The 23443-nt window shown below is 38.0% G+C and overlaps 1 long non-coding RNA gene across 3 annotated transcripts in view; it reads left to right on the top strand.

The window, feature by feature from the left end:
- LOC143661617 (uncharacterized) overlaps positions 1-23443 on the top strand; it is a 98914-nt gene that overhangs the window by 25053 nt on the left and 50418 nt on the right. For all 3 annotated transcript variants that reach the window (XR_013164736.1, XR_013164734.1, XR_013164735.1), the window contains exon 2: positions 766-863. This is a non-coding gene — a long non-coding RNA (uncharacterized LOC143661617). The remainder of the gene's footprint in view (positions 1-765; positions 864-23443) is intronic.

The following is a 23443-nucleotide window of genomic DNA, read 5'->3' as shown; positions in this document are numbered from 1 at the left end:
TCAGTTTTCCATATCTGCCTCAGGATAATTTATTTTTAGGAAATAATATTTCTAATAGTATAGAGCTCTTTTCTATCCAGTTTTATTATTACTTCTTGTTCTGCTATTGAGCTTCAGGAGATTTAAGTTCAATAATTTTTCTAAAAAAGTCATGTAGAATGTGAGTGTTTTTTATAAAAGTATCTCTTTCCAGGTACATAGATAGATAGATAGATAGATAGACAGACAGACAGACAGACAGACAGACAGACAGACAGACAGACAGATAGATAGATAGATAGATAGATAGATAGATAGATAGACAGATAGATATAGGCCTATGAGAAGTTCTTTAAACACACAGACACGCACACACATAATCTCTATGCATGAGCTAATCAAGGACAGAGAGAAAATAAAATATTCAAAATAAGGACCAAGGAAGAAATTGTATCAGCATTACCCCATACAGCAACTGCTAAAAACACAGAAAAAATTATCAGACTTCAATTAGAAATATGAATGAAGCTAATCTGAGTTGGGCTAAGATAAATCAGACTAAAGAGTAAAGGATGATATTGACTGTACTTTAAAACTTCAACTTCTGAGTGAGACCAAAGGAAGGGATATTTACTGGTGCAAAATCTATATGTTCAGTTGTTCACTACCTAGTCTAACTTGTGTGCTCAGCTTATTCAAACACCATAATTACATGGAACCATGAATAATGCTACTATGAATGTTTGAAGATTTCTATCGATACATGTTTTTGTTTTTCTCACTTAGGAGTGGAATGTCTGGGCCATATGGTAATTGCTCATGGTTTTGAAGAACTGCCAAACTGTTTTGAAAAAAAGTTCCACCATTTTACAGCCCCACCAGCAGTGAGTGATGATTCTAATTTCTCCACATCTTTGTCATTGTATATTATCTCTCTTTTTTATTGTAGCCATACTGGTGGCTGTGAAGTGATATCTCATTGTGGTTTTGATTTGCATTTTCCTAATGGCTAATGATGTTGAACATCCTTTCATTTACTTATTAGCTATTTGTATACCTTCTTTGAAGAAATGTCTATTTAATACCTTTGCCCATTTTTAAATTTCATTATTAATGTTTTTATTATTGAGTTTAACAATTCTTTATATTTTCTGGATACAAGTCTCTTATCAGATACTTGATAAATATTTTCTCCAATTATGGGTTATTTTTCCCTTTCATGATAGCATCATGTGCAGCACAAAAATTTTTAATTTTGGTAAAGTACAATTGTATTTTCCATTGCCACTTGTTCTTTTGGTGTCTAAATTCATAACAACTATACATTACAAATGTTTATATAAAATATTTTATTTAAAATATAAAGTATTTACAGATGCAATCAAAACATAAATATGTAAAGAAGAACTACTATGATTGCAAGATGCACACTTATTATGGAAAAAACATTGTCATCTGTAGTAACTACTTATCAATTTCTGCCTCTATATAGTGTATCTCTAGCACACCTCTAGTACACCTGTACCTCTATTATATAGACTACTGCAATAACTAGAAAGTTGAAAATTACATTTCCCAGGTATCTTTCTAAACAGGGTTCAGGGTATGCAGTTTGTTTCATAAAACAGACCCATGTGCATCAGATTTAGATACTCAAAAATAGAATAGGGCCATTTTCTTACTGATTTTTCTGTTGCTGCTTAAAAGAGAGGTTGCAAAGAATTGTTTTTGTAGCCTTTCAAAGTCTACGCACCAGTTCTGCGGGTGTGGAGAGGCAATGACTGGACAGCAGCAGCACTTCCCAATTTCTGGTACTCACCTTTGATGGTTCTCACCTCACGCACAACAATTCTAGGGGTGACTCCAGAGTCTGTCTCTTTCTCATGGAAACAGAAGTCATAGCTCCCCTAGAGGGCCTGTTCAGTGTGCCTATTCTGGGAAGCTTTCTTCAGGGCCCAGTCTAGATCCAAGCCTTCCACCCCTTCCAAGGATGCTACTAGGACCACCCCCTCCCAAGTAATAAATCTCTGCTTAAAATAGCTACAGTACTGCCATGCCCGAGGACCCGGGTTCGATTCCCGGTGCCTGCCCATGTAAAAAAAAAAAAGCTAGAGTAATCCCCTCAATTATTTTCTTGCCCCTTGTTCTCTTGACTACAGCTACTTAAATCCATGGAGATGTTTTCCCAGTAGAGATGGTATATACTGTGCAAGTTACCTAAGACCCTAGCTACCAAAAATTATACCTGCATATGAGACCTGGAGGGCAGATACCATACAGTGAATAGTCTACTGCCCAGACTGTCACACTGAGCTCCTTTTGGTCAAGCACTTCAAAACATTAAAGAAAACCCAGCCTTCTATTTTCTGTCCATACTCACAACTGCGCACTCACACCCAAGTTGACCACTTGACTGGATTTTGCATTTCCTTTGTTTTTAATTCATGTGTATGTAATTCCAGTTTAACTGCTAAGACATTTAAAATTTAATGAATTTGATAAGGTCTTACATTCCTCATATTCTTTGGGCATGCTAAAAGCTTACCAATAATTAAAATGATTTCTGATAGAATTTTATATATCTTTCATAGTTTGTCATAAAATAACTCTACTGATACAATTTTAGCCATTGTAAAAATCACCCAATATTTTTTGAGCAAAAGCTATATATATATCTATGTATGTTATTTTAATAATGATAGCCACATGATTTTATAAAATAATACTCTCATTCTTAGAGTGAAGTACTCTAAAATATGGTACATGAATTATAATCATTCTAGCTATCCCTTCAAATTGGTGCACTATTCATTTCTAGCTCTTCATTCAGAATGCCATTAGGCTTCTAAATTGAGAAAGGCAAGTACAGGTTACCAGTACCTTTCTGATTCCTCTAAAAAAGTGGTTTTAGGTCTAAAGGGTGGAGTAATAGTTATGAAATGTATAAGTGTACAACTTCCTTTCAAGAAATTGGGTCTTAAAACTTCTGTTAATTGTCTTTAGTTTGCTATTTAGAACTAATCAGAATGAGGTTAAAAAAACAATATGCAAAGTGAATATAAATTAAAATGCATGCTAATTAGAATAAAATAAGTAATTAATAATAAAATGAACTTATACGCAGCAAAACTCAGACCTGATATAAAGTAGACATTTAACAAATGCTATTGAAAGATGCATTAGAAAATGCAAATTTTTTTTCATCTTTTCCATATTCTCTATAGCTTTTTTCTTTCATATTACTTTGTTTGTAGCTTTCCATGATACAATTGTCTTCAGTTAGAGAAATCGTATATGCCATGGCAATTCATAGAACTATTTCTACTATACCTATTCTTACATCATACTGGAGCATGAAGCGACCCAGTAGTCATATCCTCTGGAACTCTGCTTGGAAGTGTATTACCCATGCCTGCCCTTATATGATTTCCTAATCTCCCACACAGTTTGGCTATCTTCTTCTCTTCTTAGGGGTCAGAACATTTCTCAAGACCAACAGAAAAATAAAAGACTTTGAATAAATATGTCTTTTTAAAAATGTACTTATTTCTGATATGAAGTTTTAAACATAAGGCCTAAATGTAAGAAACTGAAAAACCCCAAGCCTTTGTATCCCCCAAAATTCAGTACCCAATTATTTTATGGTTTTTATTTTTCCTCCTGTATTCTGTTGTAATAGCATCTCCATAAGACAATGGACCCTTCATGCTTAGCTAGCTAAATGGTGGATGGTTGTGTGCAAGCAAAAAGTACTGGAAGTAGGAGGGAAACATCAAAAGAAGTCTCAAAATACTGAATATATAACATGTTGGTGTAGTCCAAAGCAGAGGCCCTTTTTTTGTGAGGTCTCATAGCCTTATTGATCCATGTGAAGTTTGTCATCAAAGACTCAAGACTGGACTGAGGCATCGAATGCAGGTGGTTAGGGAGGTGCAGCTAAGTGAAGGGTAGAGTCCCACTCACCAGGGAGAATTGAAAACCCAGCACAGACACAGCAAGTACAGATAGGTGGTTCAAGGCACAGGATTCAAGGAATCCATCAAACTTTGGCATTTGCATGAAAGTTGGATAGGAGGGATAAGACAGCAGCAAGTTGTAGGTTGTCTATACAGCATTTATGTAGTCAGCTGGAATAATATTGAGATCTGGGAATATCATGGCATGTCTCCAGAGAGTGGTTGGAAATATTGGACACAAGATCCAACATATTTTATTGATACAGTTGGCAAGAACTAGGCCACCAGATGAGTAAAGTGAGCTCCAGTCCTGGAATATTAAGCAAGAAAAGAGTAGAGCACAGAGTGGGGATCAAGACACAAACTGGAATTTCTGGTTATGATGAGAAGGGCCAGCACTGGTATTCACGGCAGAAAGAACCATGGGCTGGGGACAGATTGCTGTCTTTCTCACACCCAACCTCCACCCACTCCCATTTTTGGGTATATAAAATAATGATCTGATTGGGTGCAATTCCAGGTAAATGATTTGGTCAACATCACTTATAAGTTGGATCACAGTGCGTTAAAAGGCTATAAGCATATGCTTACCTCACTTGGTTTCTCTTTCTTCTTCTAATTCTGTGACTTTTTACCCATATGTAAAGGGCAAAATTGTCAGGGTCTGCCTTCTTGGAATATATGCAGTTATCTTATTTGTTTTCTTCTTGTTGTGAAAATAAATTGTTAATAACAGCGCTAGTTGATGTTAACATTTCATATTTTCTTAGATCTCAAGCTTAAGCCCTATTTATCAGAGAGCTTGCATTGACTATGGCACAAGTCTAGATCATAATTGCAAATGATGCGTTGTTTAGCCTCCTTTGCAATTGTTCTTATATAATTTTATCTTTTCCCCAAGACCTCATAGGGAGGAAGGCAGGCTGGGATAAAAAAGGTTTAGGTATTCCTGGGTCCCCTGTTTAAAAAAGACCAAAATACCATTTAATAAGACTCTATTCTCTAGAAGCTGACATGTAGGTTCAGGAGAGATTGGGCCACTAGAGATCAGGAGAGCAAGCAAGAGCTGATATCAATTAGCAATACATCTGTATAGAGGAAACCCTGAAAGTAAATAAGTGGACAGAGCACAGCTGAGAATCAGAAATGAAGGGGCCGGTGAAAACTAGCATTTAAGGGAAAAATAGGAGACAGAGAAGAACAATAGCTATACAAAGAGATCCAAATTTGCCATGGAAGTCAATAAAGAAGAGAATGAAGAACAAGGGAGCATGGTTATATGCCTCAGAGGAAAACTGAATGTGAAAACAGAAGGATTAATTGGATTTAGCAATAAAAATGTTATGTATAACTTTGGACATGCAATTTCAGTAGAATGATGGAGACACAAATGTTTTGAAGAAACAAGTAAATGGCAACCAAAAAATGGAAATTTATGAAACAATAAATGGGAATAGAGTTTGCCTTAGTTTGCTAGTTCTGCCATAACAAAAGACCACAAACTGGGTGGCATAAAGCAATGGAAATTTATTGCCTCTCAGTTCTGGAGAACAGAAAACAAAAGCAAGATGTCAGAAGGGTCACACTTTTTCTGAAGTCTGTATGAAAAAATCTTTTCCATGCCTCTCTTTTGGTTTCTGGCTGTGGCTTGCCTGTAATCTGTGGCTTTCTCTGCCTTTGTCTTCACATGGCATTCTCTCCTTTGCCTGTGTCCAATTCTCACCTTCTTAAAAGGACACCGGTCATATTGATTTAGGGCCCAACCTAACCTAATCTAGTTTGGCCTCTTATTAACTAATAACATCTTCAAAGACCTTATTGCCAAATAAGGTCACGTTTATAGGACTGGGGGAGTTAAGAACTGACCATGTCCTTTTGGAGACTACAATACAATTCAACCCACAACAGAGCCAAAGAAAGAGATTAATAGGATTAAAAATCTTTTCAGAGAATTTTTGACTGAAGAAAAGGGCCCAGTGGAAAGTTACAGCAGGTAGTTGAACCAGCTAGGTTCTGAAAGAGGTGGGCGGTGCAGATGAACGGGGCCTGCCACAGGCTCTGGTCTCACCAGCTTAACAAGCTGGTTATATTCTCAGATAAATGAGTTGATTTGGGCAGGTCCTGAGCATTATGAACCTATGCTCGTTCCTGATCATCACTTCTGCCCTAAAAAAACTAGCTGTTTGATTGTTTATTCTATATTTTCACCCACGGTCAGAGGCAGACTTATTGATTATCACCATAGATTTAGGCAGAATTCCACCTGCTGAGGACCCCATTCTATTAAACCACCTTTGCTTTTAACTCCTCAAATCTTTCACGTTAAGAATGAAGAAATAGGACCAGAGAATATAAGTTACTGGCTCTCAGGCCAACAGATTATTAGTGGCAGAACAGGAGCCCAGGTATACTTTCCAAAAACTAAATTTGACTTTTGTTTTTACATTATTTTTTATTTAATAACAGTAATCTTACTTGTCAATTACCTATTACTATAAAACAACTACCCTCAAAACATGATGGTTTAAAGCAACAATTTATACTCTAGCTCATGTTTTATGGATTAGCGCAGCTCAGCCGGGTGGTACTTTTGTTCAGCGTTTGATGTGCAGTTAAGATCAGATGGTTATTGAAGAGGGAGCAATTTGAAATCGCAAATGGGTTGTGTGTACAAGATGACTGAGTCACACGATGCTAGCTGAAGTCTGAGAAGCCACATGGAGCTGCAGATCACTTGCACATGGTGTCTCCCAAGTGGCTTGGACATCTCCCAGTGTAACATATGGATTCCCAGATGGAGCATTATGAATGGTGTTACAAGAGACCCCAGAGGGGGTTGAAAGGCTTCTAATGACCTAGGCTCAGGAGTTCCAGAAAATCACATCCACCACATCCTATTGATGAAATAACTCTCTCAGGCCACCCCTGATTCAAGGGAAAAGAAAATTGTCCCTACTTGTTACGTGAGAACCAACATGTGTGTATGGGATGAGAGGAATTGATGGAGTTCATCTTTGGAGACCGTCTACCACCCCTCTTACGACTAAAAGAATTAAAGTTATTTATTATGCAACCTATAGATTGCTCACAATCTCTGTTTTCCCTAGAGCTTCTTTTAACCTCTTACAGATTTCATATAATCTAATCTTTTATTGGATGCCTATGGAAATGGAAAATGGTTAAAACTGCAAGTAGTTAAGATAGGTTACATTTTAGTGCATAGGTAAACTATTTTGTAATTATTGGCTACAATGTAAATAAATATATTATTGGTAGATTTGTTTACTCAAAATATTTTTCTTTTTATTAACTTAGATAACTAAGCAGGAATTCTATAAAGTACATATATGCCTATTCATTCTGTACATAAATATAGATAGCATTCTTTGCTATGATAGTTTTCTTTAATATTGTTGCTGTATAAACATCTAAAATTTCATTGTCTAATTATATTACATTAGCAAAACTAAAGTTAGAATTGGCTAAATTTTTATTTATCAATGCAACCAAATTATTTAAAATGGTCTTTTTCTTTTAAGTCCTAATAATTCTAAATCCGTTCACCCATTTCTCATTGTAAAAAATGTTTCTACTCTCCTCTTGTAATATGGCCTTCAAAAAAGAAATCATCAGTTTACCTGAGTACAATATTGTTTTCCTCTAGACAATGGGTAGTATATAAGACATACAGCCTGAAAAATAGGTATTAACTTCCTATGTAGGTAGAAATGGCTGTGCATGAGACTTCTCCCTTGAAAATTACTATTCAAAACCTAAAAACCTCTGTTTCCATACTGAAACAAAGATGAGAGGTAGCCTGTAAAAGGCTCTATTTTACCCCAAATTCCCCAGTAATTTGGGTTACTGGGAATTCTGTCTCTTCCACCCTACCCAAGCATAAAAGGCAAGGTCATCTAGTGGGAAAAGCAAAAAATTTGGCTGCGCAGAGTACTGACTCTGCTATTGTTTATGCATGTCATGAAACGCTTTGTGTCTCTACTTCTTCATCCAAACAGGGTTAATGAAACCTGACTTTTCTTTAATATGGTCATTAGGATGATCAAACAAAATGAGATACCAAAGCAATTTGCAACTTAGAAGCAATATAAAATATAGTTTCTTGTGATTGTCCCCAAATAAATATGTTGTGCATAATGCAGAGTACATTAACTTGGTAGGTAGAATTGTTTTCGTTAAGCATGAGTGCCGACACTTTAAAGTGAATCTTCAAAAGCTGTTGATTTCATGGTGTCCCCTTGGTCTAAAATAGTTCTTCTACTAGATGCAGAGTCCCCAGATAAATTGCATGCTGTGATTCTATTAGTTTAAATTAAAAGAAAAATTTTACTGATATTTCTTAGTATAAAAGTATTGCACGACCATAGTAAGGAATTTTAAATATACAAATAAATGGAAAGAAACATATTATCTCATTATGCAAAATAACTCAACTTTTTTGATGATTTGTATGAATATCCATCTATAATCTTTATAGAGCTGGCAATAGAGATTTTTGGCATATCTGTTTTCTTTCCAGCTCTTTTAATGTAACAATAAAACATATTCTGGGTGAAAGAGGCTGGCCTCAAGCTGGGGTTAGACTTTGCCTATTTCTCAAATTCCTGTTGATATAGGCCAGGTAACATAAATGGAAATTTTTGTATTCATTAGTAGAGACTATACAGAGTTCCATCAGTGTAACATTTTCAAAGATCCTTCAAGAAAGATGTGGTGGTGGGTGGGGGATGGCGGTGCAAATCTGTGTGACACAGACCATCATTAACTACTGTATTAGTTAGGGTTCTCTAGAGAAGCAGAATCAACAGGGAACACTTGCAAATATAAAATTTATAGAAGTGTCTCACGTGACTGTGGGAATGCAGAGTCCAAAATCCGCAGGGCAGGCTGTGAAGCTGACGATTCCAATGGAGGGTCTGGATGAACTCCACAGGAGAGGCTCAACCAGCCGAAGCAGGAAGAGCCTGTCACTTCTGAATCTTCCTTAAAAGATTTCCAGTGATTAGATTAAGCAGCACTCATTGCAGAAGACATACTCCTTGGCTGATTATAAATGGAATCAGTTATGGATGCAGCTGACATGATCATTATTTAATTCTATGAAATGTCCTCATTGCAACAGACAGGCCAGCACTTGCCCAACCAGACAAACAGGTACCACTACTTGGCCAAGTTGACACATAAACCTGACCATGACAGCTCCCAAGCTCCTGGAGAAGTTTCCTGTGCAGAACTATACTTAAGAGAGCCCAAAGCCACCTGTAAAATCATTCCCACTTAACACTTCTGGGAGAATCCTGGCCACCTTTTAGTGTGCTATTCTCCCAGAGGAAGTCCAGCTTGTTCATTGACTTCAGTACTTCAGCTGGTACTCAAAGAGGATGACCAAGTTCATTGAAACCAGAAAATGCCTTTATACCTCACTGCTGCTAGCTACTGTCAGGGTGAGATCCCACTCTTTTTTCCATCCATCTGTGTGGGTCAGGCATAGGAAGTAGGGAGATCAGACTACTGACCCCAATTCACCAGGCTCTGAATTTAAAGTGAGTTTGAAGAAGGAGTCAGTGACCTACGTAATTGCTAATGAAAATTATATCAGCTACCATTTTTGAACAACCCAGGCATGTAATCTTAAGATGCAGGAACTCTCTGGTTTGCTGCATTTATCATTGTAGTATTTTATGTGGTTATTCAAAAGAGGTTCTTCAAAGAATGTATAAACATTACATTGACTGACCCTCTCTCAGATTTTCATATGACTCATAGTTTCATTCCTTTTGAAGTGAACTTTATTTACCTCAGGATATCCTAGCATCCTTCCCTGCTTTATTTATGTCCATAAGACTTCTCACCATCATAAATACTATACATTTAAATGATTTACTTGCACCTACCACTCCCTCCATTTGAATGTAAGCTCTTTTAAGGACAGGATTTTTTGTACGTCTTGTTCATTTCTGAATTTCCATACCTAGAATGAACCTGGCATGTAGTAAGTAATCAATACACAGTTGTTGAGTAAAGGAATGAACAAGTTGACTCAGAATGTATAATGCAACTTTATGCTTTCCTTCTACCATCTGTTTAAAATTACTCTGTGGAGCTGGTTTTCATCATTCTCCTGGGTAAAATTTGTTGGAGACTCTAAAAGTTTTCTTACTGCTCCTGGGCAACATCAAGTCCTCTAATAACTTTGAATCATAAATCATTTCATCATAGTATAATCTCTCAGTTCAGTAATAATGTATTCAGTTCAATATAATAATAAAAAACTTGTTTTAAAGGTACAACCAAAATCCTCCTCCAGTTTGAGCCTAATGAAGTGGAAAAGGGGAAATGTTTGGAGTTGTAGATTGTATTAACCTTCATTAAAGATTATAGGTTTATTTATTTGGTACCCTTTTCTATGAGAGGATTAAATATCCCATCCTGTTGAACTAAGGGATATGGAGGTAGACTGGGAAGCTTCTGGCATGGCCTCCAAGGACCTGTACCCCTGGTATTCACTCCTGGTGTAATATCCTTTCCTTGACACTGGGATGGACCAAGTGAACTTCTTGACATGAATAGGAAACAGATAGGATGCCACTTTTTAAATTAGGTTATAAAACGGTGACTTCCATTTTGCTAATATTTTCTATTACTTCATGCCTGTCCTGATAGGAGGGTACCCAGCAAGGAACTTGGGCAGCCGTTAGCAACAGTCAGTAAAGAACGGTGGCCCATGAAGAACAGAATCCTGCCAATGACCACTGAGTGATCCTGGAAGCAGAAGGTCCCTTTTGAGCCTTGAGATCACTGTGGCCCTGGGCAGTACTTTGACTGATGCTCTAGAGAGACTGAAACAGAGATGCCAGCTAAGCTAGACCTGAATCCTTGCCCACAGAAACAGTGATACAATAAATGTGCATTGTTTTAAACCACGAAATTTTGCAATAATTTGTTATACAGTAGTAGATAACTGATGCATGAGGGGACATGCTCTGGATAATGAAATACAGGTAGAAGAGGTGATGATCATTTCTATTAGAAGCTTTAAAAGCCAATGAGTTATCCAGAACATTTCTTTTCCCTTTGCCCTGTTGACTGGTAATGATCCAGATGGAGGCGGGGTTCCGCCATCATGAAGACACATGGAGACAACCTGCAAGCAGCACATAGCCAAGATGAGAGATAAAACTTTCCTGCTGTAAGCCACTAAGATTTCAGGATTGTTAATTAAATCAGTATATTGTAACCCAGAGTTTCACAACCTTGGCTCTATTAACAATTTGGGCTGAATAATTATTTTTTGTGGGGGTTGTCTTCTGAATTGTAGAATGTTTAGCAGAATCTTTGGCTTCCCCCATGAGATGCCAGTAGTATGGTCTTACTCGACCTCCTTCCTATGGACCTGTGACAACCAGAACTGTTTCCAAATGTCCCTTGGGGTACAAAATAGACCTTGTTGAGAATCACTGTTCTACGCTATCATGACTAATGGTCCATGCTACCTGACACAAATACTGTCTTAGTTTGCCCAGGCTTCTATGACAAACACCACAAATATCAGTTGGCTTAAACAACAAGGATTTATTGTCTCACAGTTTTGTAGACTAGAATCCCAAAAACAAGGTATCCCCACACGTGCTGCTTTACTTTGTCTGAGCTTCTAGCACGAATATCACCCAATGGGTTAGCTAGAGCAATGAGAATATTTTGGCTCACTAATCTTGAGCTTCAGAGAAGTCCAAAATCAAGCTATCTACAAGGCTGACTTTCTTGTCAAAGACAAGAAAAGCATGCAATCCTTGGTGATCCTTGGCTTGTATTTCGGACTCCCATTGCATGGCAATGGCCTCTCCTTTCTTGCTTCTGTAGATTCTGGGTCTTGAGTAATTCAGTCGGGCCTTACCCTCACTAAAAATGTCATCTTCAAGAGGTCCTATTTAAAATGGGCTCACACCCACAGGGATATGAAGGAAGACTAAGAACATGCCTAAATTAAGGTACATAATTCAGCACACATACTTTCTCTGGATTCTGTAGCATTCTGGTGCTGGCTTTCCTGTATTCCTCCGTCACATGGTAATCTGCCTTGTCCTGTCTTTTCCTCTGGTTCTTACTTCTGTTTCAATTTCCTTTGCTTTTGAGAACTTCAGCCATATTGGGTTAAGGCTCCTACTCATTCAGTTTGGTCCCACTAACTAATAGCATCTTTGAAGATCTAATTTTCAATGGGTCCACGCCCACATGCATGACTGGGAGTTAGAGCTTGAACATGCCTTTGTGGGAGGCTGATTCTGTCCCTGACACCCATGGCTGAAATTTCCTTGGCTTAAATGGATACATCTGTGCTAGCTGGTTGCTTTTGACCCCTAGACATGTTCCCACCGTCTTTCTGTTAGGGTCTTCTCACCTTTCTAAGTTGAGTTCTTAGGATCTAGAAGAGTTTGATGCTAGCATTCTTATAGAAATAATCACATCAGGTTCACAGAAAATACATTTGTCTGAGTACAATTTAGAAATCAAGGCCGATCCCAGTGTGCCAGGACCAGAGCAGCTGAGTGACCAGTTCTTGACTCTATATTTTGCAGGCTTGAACCAAGAACCAGCCCATTGTATCTCCAGGACTCTCTGATGCACATTTCCAACTTGTGTATGATGTAGTTGAAGGTCTTTACACTGGGTTTGAGGTTAGCAGAAGACACTCCCTATCCCTGTCTGTGTGTGCTTGGTGGGATTAGGGGATAAGGTGGGGGATCTCTCCAAGGAGATGTACTTCTCTTTTAATCTCCAACTCCTAATCCTTTTAGACCCTCTATGTCTAGATTAAATCATAAAACTAGTCTTAGTTCACTTCATTTAAACACGCTTCAAGATCTTCATTTGGAAAGAGTCTCTATTGTTTTGAAGTCTCAACTGAAATTGATGGTAAAGTAAATTTATTATAGCATCCATTATGATAGTTTGTCATGTATTTTTGAATTGTGAAGAATAGAGAATCTTTACTTGGAATCTATGTCACAAAACACTCAGTTCAGCTGACTGGAAGCATCATTTTTACTTTGGGCTTAATCTAGTATGGCTTTAAGATTTCTCTTTGCTAGATAAGATGTATTAGGTCTTTTCCATATAATAAACCCCAACCTACTCCAGCTGCTCCTTCCTTAAGTTTCTTTATATAAAGGCAAACAAATTCTGCCCTGGAGTGTGTTCAGAGGATACAGTCAGTAAGGCAGTGGGGCTTTAGGATTCACCTCTTCCATCTAGGCTTCTTCTTTGCCTTTTGAATTATCTCAGGTAAAGAGACTCTTCCCACTGCCTTATCTCACTGCCTCAGCAAACATAGATCTGTCCAGTTTATGAGGTAGCAACAATTGCCAGTTTTGAAAACAGGAAACCAAGAGGGAGAGTGAAGACAAGGAACAGAGCAGCAGTCAGAGCATCTTCTGGTTTCTTTCCATTAACATGTAATTAGACAGAGCATACTTTTAGGATGCACTTTTCACTAGAGGGCAAATTCAGGATTATTTTGTGAATAATTGCATTTTAATCAGGGGCTGGTGGTCTTAAAATGAAATTGCTCTATAGTATGCAATTTATTCATAATTAGCTTTTTAAAGCTTTACACATGTTAAAACAGTGCAATTTTTGCAGTTCTAGGAATTCATTATAATATTTCCATTGAAGTAAAAGGTAATAGCTATTTTGCCTTCGTCCCAGCATTTTTTTAAAAACTACATTAGGGACATTAATTAGGAGATAGGTACATAATCAAAAAATGAAATATTTATCATCAGACTTGAAAAGAATCAAGCTGAAAGGAAGAGAATGTTAGTAATATTGGGTTCAAATGACACTTACCTGGGGAAAATAAGTGAGGCAAAGTTAAAAATAAAATTTACATTCATGTTCTTAGTGATGTTAAAGGGGGGTTGCAGTACAATAGAGCATGTGATCATAAAAAGGAGATATTGAAGAACCAGAGTATTTCATGTGAAACATTGTTGCTGAAATTAACCAGGAATAAAAACATAATGAACAGGATGGATATTGCTAGCCAAGGGATCAGTAAATTAACCTGAGGAATTTTGAAATAATTCAGAGATAAAGAAAAAAAAATGAGAATACAAAGTTAAGAAATATGGAAGATGTATCTGAGAGTCTGGATATCTATATACCAGGCTTTCTAAAAACAGCATACAAAGTGAATATAATAGAACCAATAATTTAAGGAATAGTAGAGGATAATTTCCCTGAATTGAAGAAAGACCTGAGTTTTCAGGCTGAAAAAATCCCTGATTAAATTTATGAATTCCCAGGCAAGAGAAAGAAAGAGAAAGGGGGAGGGGGGCAGAAGGGGTACAGGGAAAGGGAAAGCAGGAGAAAGGAAGGAGAGAGAGAGAGTGAGACAGAGATAGAGACAGAGAGACAGAGAGAGATCCAGAAGTTGATTTTATATTTGCAACATCAAGTGCTAGAAAATAATCCAGCAATGTCTAGAGAGTTCTAAGAGAAAATTATTGGTAGCTCCAGGATTCTACATCTAGGTGTTCCTGAAGTTTCACCCGAGGTGGTAAAATGCAACAGATATGACATTCCAAAGAGAGGTGACAGGTCAAAATGGAAAATTTGACCCAAGACACCCTATCTTAGCTACGTCAGGTAGTTAGTGATCCATCAGTTCCATTCATACTCCATCAGAGACAACAGTCACATGGCTCCACCTTGATGAAGGGAAGCAGGGCGCCCAGGAGGAAGGGTTTGATGAGTTTATAGTTATTCCCTTACAGCATTACCCACCCCCCAACTCACACCAAGCTCTAGCCCCAGTGGTTTGGAGACCAACGGAATGAGGAATTGAGTAATGGCATTGCATTCTTATCACTTGCAGTAGTCTGAAGATGAGGGAATAAATGTAACTTTCAATGATTTTAAAAGCTTTGACTAATACATGAGAATAGACATTTTATAGTAGTAAATTGAGGTTCTAATTTATGTTTTAAAATAATCTTCAGGGCATTGACTTGTTTAAACATAACTACAGAAGACATGGAAATGTCTACTTTTTATTCCAGGGCAAAACTAGCCCAGCCTAATAAAAGGGAAAATGGAGAAATAGACTGCAATTGCCTTTTGACTGCACCCCACAAGTTGGGTTAACTCATCATACTGGTCAGATATGTTATTGCTCATTTACTGGGGAAATTATTTTATCCCTCTTCTCACATAGGGATGGGACTATCCCCATTCATATGTGGAGGCCTGGGGTCTACATTAACCACAGAAGGAGTTCTAAGTTCACAGGCCAATGATCAAAGATGACAGATTTCTGACTTCTAGGCCCCCAAAGCACCATCCAGCTGTGAGACACAAAGACCACCTGGGGAATACAAACAGGATGAAAACCACACTTCAGCTGTCTTTATTCTTTTCTCCTTTACACACACACACACACACACACACACACACACTCACAGGCTCATAGCCCAGAGCTCTGAGAGGTAAAAGAAAAAGGTGAAAGAAGCAATTCAAGCACTCAGCCCTTCTCAGCCTTGTGGCTCTGACATTGGGCTGCCTTGATGGATTCTGCTTGGCATTTAGGGGATGCAGGTGTAAAATATTTACTTTTTATTCTGCATCCTCACATGGATTATTTGGAAGGCAGCCCAGCAGAAAAGCCCATGGCTGAGGTCACGGTGAATGTAGTAGAGGCATTTCCTTGGAGTTCCACAGGAAGAGACAGGCTGGACAACTTCCATCGGCTTCCTGGGGTGACTTTTTGTGCTGTTCAGAGAATTGTGCCTGCATAACCTGATGGAATGTGAAACTAGTTGAAAGACACTGCTAGTGGTCATCAAAAATAAATGTTGTAGGGTAAGACAAGGAGAGCCTAGCAGCAAAAACTGTGGAGTGGAGAGTCCCAAGGTGAAATAAGGGAGGGCACAAAGGGCTGAGATGTTGGAAGATGAAAAATCTAGGGAGCAGAGGCAGGAGCCAATTACACAGTAGCCGAAGGGAATGAGGTGCATTCATATGCTCTCCATCTAAAGGAGAGAGCCATGGGCCAGCCTTGCTTCCTCCCATGCCATGGCCTTTGTATGACCCCTAGGTGTAAATATCATGACTCAGAAGTTTCCTTGAAAGGGAGCTGATTTGGATTGAATTGTGAACTCTATTTGGACATGTGTTTGGCCTTAGTCAGCATTCTGGTGGGTGCGGACCCATTGTAAATAAGCTATCTTTGAGATGTTATTTCTGCTAAGATGTAGGCCCACCAAGGTAGGTTGGACTTTAACCCAGATTCCTGGAATCCTTTATAATCAGAGTGAAAGTCCCATGGAGAGAGAAGCCTCAGGGAGCAACCAGAAACTGCAGGTCAATGGAACGGGAGAAGAAGGGAGTGCATTGTCTTGTGACAGAAAAGCCAAGAACAAAGACTTCCAGCCCCAGATCACCTACTACCTTCTGGGAGAAAGCAGCATCTTCTTGATGTATCAGTTTCGAACTTCTCCTCGCCCCAAAATGATGAGTCAGTAAATTCCTGTTGGTTAAGCCAACCTATCTCATGGTATTTGTTTTAGCAGTCAGGGAAGTAAAACTGGGGCAGAATTTTGACTTGAAAAAGTAGGATTATAGATATAATGTGATTTATTTATTTATTTATATATAAATAAAAATGTGACCAAAGGGTGTATTTGATAGATGGAGCTTTAGGTCCCCTCCTCTGATCTTTCACAGATGCAATTCATCTGCTTCCGCTTACATAAACTGATATTTGAATACAGCTCAGAACCATGGATACTCACCCCCAACCAGATTGCCAATTATAAAGCCCTCTGTTAGCCATGGAACAAACCCTCAAAAAAAAAATTAAGGTACACAAATTAAAAGTTTACTTTTGTACAACCGTATTTATAAAAATTCATAGCCAATATATGTTTATTAATAATATATATACCATAAATATATCCTTTTGTCACTTAAAGTAAAATTTAAGTCAAAATCCTTAAATGAGACAAGAAATGATTTTATGTTAATACTGGAACCATCTACAACAAGGTGTCAAAATCACAAAACTTTTCATGCCAGACATCAATAAAATGAAATAATAAGCAAAATGTTAGAAATACTAGAGTTGGAACAAAATTTAAATTGTTTGGAATGCTTTATCACACATCTCAGTATTTGAGAGATTAAGTTAAATGAATATATAAAGGTAGAGAAAAGTGAAATATTCTAATAGCATTTTATTTAATAGATATCATCATTTCTGTACCTTTTTTAAAGAGTGCAGTATAGCACGTCTATAAGTAATATTACCATATAGAAGGTGAACATAACTTAAAGGGGTTGTATGGACTCGTGTATACCACTGATAACACTACAAATATAAATAAGTTCTTGATGAACTACTGTAAAGGTATGAATATTGTACAAACAGTGTACAAGTTCAGGGTACAGGGGGAAAACTGCTATTGCTTGCTATGGGCTATGTTTAACGGGAAAACACCAGGGATAAATAATGGGGGGAGGAACAAGAGATAAGAGGAGGTTTAGATTTTCTATTTTGTGAGGGTGTGTTTATTGTTTATCTTTCTCTTGGGGACAATTAAGTTATCTAAAATTGAGAGTATTGATGCACTGTTGACTTTGGACATTACGCATGATGCTGAATGACCAGGTGGCTGAAGGATGCACTGACTGAGAAGTAGATTGGCAAACAATGGTGTATACATATGATTGAATATTGTGCTGCTGCAAGAAGAAACAAAGTTGTGAGGCATGCATACAATATTGTGAATGAATGTGTGGGACATTTGGTGAGGCAAAATGAGCCAGAAGCAAAAAAGCAAATATTGTATGGTTTCACTTAGAAAATACTTATGAGAAAATAGGGTCCTAAATTGTTAACACTTATGGCAGTCACATTTAGTCTGGAGTGGCAATTGCTATTATTTCTGGATTTTGAGTGGCTATTTTATATGTGTATAACCTGGTATTTAGGGATAAGAATGAAGTTGATCAGGTTGGGATTAAGGAGATTCAGAACACAGGGGTAAAGAAGACACGGTCTATATTTTACAACCTCATTTACTCTTTGAGACCAAAGAAAGAGAGGTTTATTTTGTCCACAACTAAATTTTCTGTAGCAATAATCTAACTCAACCTGTCTGGATAGATCATTTAAACAATTCAAACACAGGGAGCCCAGAATAAGAATGGGGGCCTTTAAATCTGTAGAGCTAATGTAATGCCTGGATACATCCCAGAGTATATTAAGCAGATAATCAAAAAGTATTGGCAAAGTCCCTTGAGGGGTGGGAAAAAAAAAATGCAACTATTAAACTTTGCCATGGGGGGAAACCCTGATATGGTTTCAAATGTTAGATACACCCAAATCAATAGGCCAAACTCTTCATCTTGAGGCTTGCTTTTGGAAATCTTATGTATATAGCAGAGAAGCTTAGCCTACCTGTAGGTAGTCCTAAGAGATGCTTCTGGAGAATCTCTTTTGTTGCTCAGATGTGGCCTCTCTCTAAGCCCAACTCTGCAAATGAAACCACTGCCCTCCTCCCTATGTAGGACATGATATCCAGGGATGAAGTCTCCTTGGTGGCGTGAGAGATGACTCCCATGGATGAGCCTGGGCCTGACACTGTGGAATTAACAATATCATCCTGACCAAAACGGGAAAAGAAGTGTAACAATTAAGTTATCAGTGGTTGGGAGAGTAAACAGAGTCGAGACACTACTCAGGAGGTCACTTTTATGCACGCTTCAGTTAGACATTGCTGCCTATCATAACTTGCTAAACCCCAATCAAAATCATTCCTGCCAATCCTGAAGAACACCTAGGGCAACATATAAGATTCCACAAAGGTTCCATGTACTAGGGTGACTTTTCAGAAACCTACAACCTACAGATGGGTCCCTGGACCAAATAAGTCTTGAAATGCAGAGGGACTTGCAGAGGGAAATGCGTTGCTTTTTTTGTATATATATGTTATTTTCCACAAAATAGAAAAAAAATATGTCATTTATTTGAAAAGGGCTCCCTGCAATCAGGGGAATGCTGGATGTTGTTCAATTAAGTCTGGTGAACGCATGGATCCTTGTACTGAGTGAAGAGCTCGCACTTTTGTGTATGTTTTGTGTAAGTCAGGTAATGAATAAAGCAGGTTATTACTCTCAGCTGAACACCAGTTCCCAAATCACCTCAAGAACTTTTAATTGGCTTTTCCAAAAATGGATCATCATAAGAAGTTGCGTGGTGACTCTACTCTTTGGTGCTCCAGTGTCCACTTTAAATGTTTGTGCTTTGCAGTTCTCACTGTAGATCTTAATTACTTTTAAAGAAAAGTTTTTCATGCATAGCTTTTTGTGTTACAATTTGTAGGTAATTACAATTATTCTGAGTATTTCTTTAAAATAGTGTATTCTTTTTTCATATTTCTTTAAAATAGTGTATTCTTTTTTCATTCAGTTAGAAATGTTTGAAAATGAGGTAGGCATTGCTCAAGCTGAAATGGCAAAAACTTTTAAACCTTTGAGTATGTCTTTTAATTTATTTGAGAAAGTCTTAGATTAAGGTTAGCTTTGAACAGTATTCAAATTGACAAAAAAAAGTAGTGATTTTTGCATTGTCAAGGACATTTATATATGCATATTATCGAGGTCTTTGCAATATATATGTTGAATGTATCTGTGTTAGGTTGCAAAGCTCTAACATTAATATAGAAAATTTATGACCAACGTGCTAACCAAAGGCCTTATTATTTTTTACTACAACTGATGATTATATAGAAAAATAGCAATGGTATATTTAAGTAAATGTTAAAACACAGTATCTTAAAACTACTTTCTAACGATACTTTCAAAGCAAACCTTTGAACTATATTTATTCTTTTCACCCAGTTCCTACATGAATACCTTCCCTAGTGCCCTTTCTGTGCATGTTCAGAACCATGAACTCTCCATTTGGTACTCCTGCAAGCCCTTCTTTGTTTACCAGGACATGGTTACATGAATCACGGAGTTCTTACCACTAACTTATCTGAACGAGGATCAGGTGCTATTTCATGTAAGAATCCACCTCTGCTGAAAGGTCCTGTACCCTCCTACTGCCTTGAAGACTCATGGATTATTTATTTGATTTACCTATGGTGATTCTGACCTAGGACATAGCCAAGTTATTGGCTACAAACATTGTCTTCCTACCACAATGCTCTCTTCTACAAGCTCTCAGTTTACAGAGTCAGATATTTTGTTCCCAGTGTGTGTCTAGGGTCTAGGTTTTGTGCATAGTAGATGCTCAATAAATATTGCTGGGAAAGAAAGAGAGAGAGAGGGAGGGAGAGAGAGACACAGAGAGAGATGAAGATAAAGAAAGGGGGAGGGAGGGAGGGAAGAAGGAAGGAAGGAAGGAAGGAAGGAAGGAGGGACAGAAGGAGGGAAGGAAGAAAGAAGAGTCTTCCTTTAGGAGGAGGGGGATATTCACATCTGTACTTCACCTGTCTTCCTACCATGACTTCTTCCATGGAACCCTTCCTGGTGTCTTGGTCTTCTCCTATGACTGAGAATTCACTATCATCTTGCCTCTGTCAGTCCTCCATCCAGAATGCCAACCCAGGTGCTATCTAGACACGTCTGCCAGATACACCAGCTACTTTGTTTCCTGCACATATTGTGCAGTGGTCCTGGATTCCCCAACCCTCTCCCTTTGAAAAACATGCTAATTGTTGAGCCTGTATTCAACAATTGTGTTCATATCCATGAACTCTAACACACTTATGGACTGCCTTTCCTCTTTATTGGAGGAGAAAGAAATTAATATTTTCATAGCCATCTTTAAACTTAACAGAGTTAAAAAAAAATCACTGCTACTGTTTACTGAAGGACAAAAATCTGCTTTAATAGAAACATGCCTCCCAGAAGTGTCCCTGTGGAACAGGCAGACAGCAACCTGGGCTCTCTTCTGCTCAGTTCTCTTGGAAGCTTACAGTTTCTATGTTCCTTCTGCACGTCTCTGAAGTGGAGGAGATTCCTGTGCCTGTAATTCGGGCTGCTGGCTCTTCCAGAGCCTTGTCGTGTATTCCTGGAAAGCTGAGACCTATTTTTGGTCATCCTTGCCTGGTCTCGATGGAATTCCTGGCTCTGTGTAAGATACTTCTGCCCTCTTCACTCTACATCTTTATTTTCATTTTTCCAATCGCATTAATTTTGCTTCTTAACTTGTGATTTGAAACTGAACAATGTCAGATGCGCCAGCTTTGGACTTATTTTCTATTCACTGCCTCCTGTTGCACATTTGGAAATGATGATAAAATAATTGGTATGAATTCCATAAATATGAATGGCATCATTCCATCTCTTAAACATCTCTTGACAGCAATGAATTTGCCACTGAATGGAACCCAGAAAATGCATTCAATTCTGGGTTGGTCAAGTGCCATTTAATTACCTTTTTTTTTTTTAGCTTTTCCCTCCTGTACCTCTGTGTCTTGATAGATATTACGACAACACAGTGGTGAATAAGGAGAGTAGATAATGAACTGTTAATCAATCTGATTCGATGTGCTTTTCAACTCATACACTGTGAAGAATAATACGAATACACAAGAAATTTTGTTGAATATAATTAAAGAAGCTTACTTAAAACAAAACTATATTCAAATATAAAACATAAGATACATTCAAAATCAAAGTACTTGGAAGGTATTGGCAACATTCATACCGAGAGACACTTTTTATAGTATTGGCAATGTTTACAGTATATAGTAATTTGGAATTTTGGTCTGACTCTCCCCTTTGAAGCTTCCTAGTAGATTTCAACTTTCATAAAAAAGAACCATGACTGTTTTAGTCAGTGCTGGGATATTGTGAATGTACATTAAATAAGAATATTGATTGGGGACTTCGTGGAGGCAGGGGGCATGAGAATAACTTCTGTCACCTCTTTCATCACCTGCCTTCTCTTCTGTCCTGGACTAGTCCCCTGAATAAAGGGAAAAATGGCTATTTCTATCCTGGAGACAATTTTCTGGCCATTTTTCTCCCAGTAGGAGGTTTTCTTCTTCACACTCATAACCTTTGAAAAGAACACAACGTAGACAAGCATTTCTTAGAGTGTATGCCACAGTGTCTTAAAAATGTTAGTTTAAAAAAAGATTTAAAAATGAAAAAATACATTGGAAGCTCTGGGTCAAATGATAGGAAAAACACTTCTTTCCAGAAGAGTTCCTCAGCATCTCTAACAGCATTAGATTTAGGGGTTACTTCTGTTCAGTGTAGCTTTCATACTTTTTCATCGTCATTGGTAGATAAAGAAGACCCCTGAATTCTATGTGGCTCGATGGGTGTGGGAAACTGCTTATGGCACCGGCAGCGTGCCGGCCATCTTGTGGTCTGATGCCATCTTAGGTACTAACTCAAGTTAAGTTCCTATCTCAAGTTAAGTTTCTATTTCCTCACTTCTGCTCTGCCCTTCCCGGAAATCAGCTGACCAGCCTTGGCTAATCGGCCTTTCCCAACTTAGTCTCTGCTGATTGGTTGCTTAACTGCAGGGTAACGCCCAGCCTCTGCTAACGCCTGATACAAGTCACCTCCCCTTTCTTGCTGTATAAATACCCTGGATTCACCCTCAATAAACAAGACTTGATCAGAATCCTGCCTTGTCTCTGTGCTCTGTGTCTCTTGTCCCATCCATTCTCACTCCCTCCCTCAGGTCCAGGTTCATCTGTCCCGCGGGTCGGGACAGATGGGTTTTTATTTCCTGTTTCATTCTTCATGGACAGCTGGGAGGATCCAGCACAATCTACTGGCGAGAGCCTACATCATGGAGCAGGAGGAGACTGATGGGCAGGGGAACTGGCAAAATTAAAGGCATCATAGAGGAGTCAGGAAAATTGGTGGAAAGACCAGTGAAAGAAGGAACTTCTAGATCACCAGTCTAAAAGACAAACTTACATGGATTGATGTATGACTTAATGGAAACATAAAATGATAGTTTAAACCATATTGTGACTCTGAACTCATATTTTCTCAGGGAAATGAACTGAGATAGATAGTTTTTCATTAATGAAAAACTTTTCATTAATGTATAGAGAAAATAAGATATAGTGATTACTCTATTTTATGAATATTCCTTCTCAGGAAATAATAGGATTATACATTCTTCAAATTAAAGTGTAATAAGGCACAATCATATTTACCATTTTAGTGTCTAATTCTGTGGGATTTGACAAATGCATCCAGTCATGTAACTACCACCACAATCAAATGTAGAACAGTTTCATCCCCTAAAATTTCTGTTATACCCCTTGGTAGTCAACTTCTCCTCCATCCATAATCCCAAGCAACAAAAAATTTGTTTCCCATTCCTATGGTTTTGTCTTTTCCAGAATGTTATATAAGTGGAAGCCCAACAGTTATGCCGTCTTTTTACATGGGTTTATTTTACTTAGCATGTAGCATTTGAGATTTATCCAGGTGGTTATGCATGCCAA

The sequence above is a fragment of the Tamandua tetradactyla genome, chromosome 17 (genome assembly GCF_023851605.1).
Source record: "Tamandua tetradactyla isolate mTamTet1 chromosome 17, mTamTet1.pri, whole genome shotgun sequence".
In the NCBI taxonomy this organism is placed as follows: Eukaryota; Metazoa; Chordata; class Mammalia; order Pilosa; family Myrmecophagidae; genus Tamandua; species Tamandua tetradactyla.
The sequence above is the reverse complement of the archived record's forward strand: the minus strand, read 5'-3'. Positions and strand labels throughout refer to the sequence as shown.